Source organism: Epinephelus fuscoguttatus, linkage group LG8 (assembly GCF_011397635.1).
Source record: "Epinephelus fuscoguttatus linkage group LG8, E.fuscoguttatus.final_Chr_v1".
Lineage (NCBI taxonomy): Eukaryota > Metazoa > Chordata > Actinopteri > Perciformes > Serranidae > Epinephelus > Epinephelus fuscoguttatus.
This window is the reverse complement of record NC_064759.1, coordinates 14,817,042-14,819,380: the sequence shown is the minus strand read 5'-3', so window position 1 is coordinate 14,819,380 and position 2,339 is coordinate 14,817,042.

The window sequence follows — 2,339 nt, the reverse complement described above, 5'->3', positions numbered from 1 at the left end:
TGGCTCTGTAGCTCGTGGCAGTTTTCTTTCTGCAAGACAACGCAGAGGAGAATAATGAATGTTTAACAGATGCGGGGTTGTGAGTTGGGCGTGTGTGCATGTCTGTCATCGCTGTATCACTTTATTGTTCGAGACTTCAGGACAAAAGCCCAGGCTTGTCACGGAGAGACTTGGAAGTTCCTGTGACTGACAGACATGGCAGCTTGCTTCAAATGGTGCACTAAATAGCTCGCATTATGGGGCTCATTATGGCTTCTTTTATCCATACAAATCAAGAGCCAGCATGACAATTTGTTATTAGCTTCGCGACAAAGGGCTTGCAGACGTGCATTCACATACACACACATAAATAAATGCACGCAAAACCCTTTCTCTCAATGTGTCTTTTTACAGTAGCGGCAGGAGGCTGATATGAAAGAGCAAGTGCTCAACACAGCCAGGAGTGTTCACAAGTGCTGCAGAGGGAGCACAAACTGCCGGCTGCACTGCATTAACATTACCTCTTTCTCTTTTACTTCTTTGTCTCTCCCATTAAATTTTCTCTCTCATTATTGCCGTCTCCACTATTCTCCTCCTTTCTCTCCGTCCTCCTCCTGTATTCTCCCTCTCTCATTCTTGAAATCTCCCTTGATCTCCCTTTCTCTCGTTCCTCTTTATCTGTGTGTCCTCATCTTCGTTCCTCAAGAGGGCCTCTAAAGAAGATGTACTGTGTTCATTATATGGAAATGTTCCCCATGGTACATTATCATAGATCCTGACCCTGTAGCGCTGAATCATCCTGCTATTCCCAGTCCGCCCGTCAGACCTCACAAATAGCACGGCTGAGGAAAGACGGGACGCTCTCCAGAGCTGCAACCAGCCGGCTGCACTGCCGTCCCCAGCACTGTGCTCGACTGTACAGTCACTTTCATGTGAAACCTTGAGCTGGACACCTATAGGTACACAAGAGAGGGAGGGAGGGCGCTGGAACGACATGGGGGGAAAGTAAGGGGGAAAAAAGGAATAGGAGATCAAGGAGAGACACCACAATGAGCAATAAAAAATAAAATGTAGATGAAAAGCGGGTTTTAACAAGCAAGAAGTTGAGCCAGTTTATTCTGGGAAAGAAAAGGATAAATGTGTGTGGGTGTTCATAATTTCTCCTCCACCTTAATGGCATTTTGCCAAACCACACTGATGTACGAGCTTCTCCTCCAGATCAATATACACTCTCCATTCACTAGACAGACACTAATGCAACCGCCTCATTTGTTTGACGATGTGTGCACGTGCATGTGTGTGTGTGTTTGTGTCTTTCAAACGAGTCCCCATTTTCTTGGCTATGCCGTATCTTTAACTCAGTCCTTAAAGCAGAGTGACCATTAAGCCACGTAGTTTAGTATGTCGCTAACTTAATTGCGTATTTCGCATGCCAACATTGACTTAATAAGGATTCAGTGTGTGTATGCATGCAATTGCTCTCAATCCAACAGTGGGACCTCAGCGTTGTTGCAAATTAACCAGCAGTGGATGGGCGAGCCAAAAGGGGACATTTTGGAGGTCCACACAGTATGAGTCATGCTTTAACGATTACTGTATGAGTGAAGTTCATACTCAGTGCTGCCCCTGTAGGCTGAAACAGGGATTTTAACGGCTCCATAACACATGTTGTTTTTTCACACTCCTCCAAAGTGTGGATGGTTTGAAAGCCCAGGCAGGCTTTCAGAGGATTGTGGGGCTATTTAACAGGCCACCTGCTGCTGGAAGTAGTCTCTTTAAAAAGGATTTTTTTATTACAGTTTGGTATTAAAAAAGGTAAAAAAGCTCATCTTTATTGGATGTCCAAATTATTCTCAAGCTCATCACTGTACTGAACTGAAAGGTAGCAAGAGAACAGGGGGAAAAATGTATTTTGTCACTGTAATATTTAATGTTAGTTGTTAGTTCTGTCTTCAGATTGACATAGGTTATTGATTGATCATCTTGACAGGCATACCTGTCTGCTGCAGAGCCATGCACACAGCTTTGGTCTACTGGCAACAGGAAGAAAATCAATTGCCTAAGTTCAGCAGGTTTTCCCATGTTGAAAGACCCCATTTATACGCTTTTTTTTTACGATTTTGGTAAAGACACTATGGAGATACCAAAACGTAAGACCAAGGGCTGCCCCCTAGTAGTCGACGAAATGTCAGTCGACAGGAAAGGTCATTAGTCGGCAAGATTTCATTGGTTGCTTAGTTGCAAGAAAAAAAAGAAAAGAAGACATGAAACTGCGCCTTGTCAACATAAATCAAAACCTAAAAGGTCTTTGCAACCTTCCCAACCGCACAGCACATGACCTCACGTTTTCAAGGCAGTTA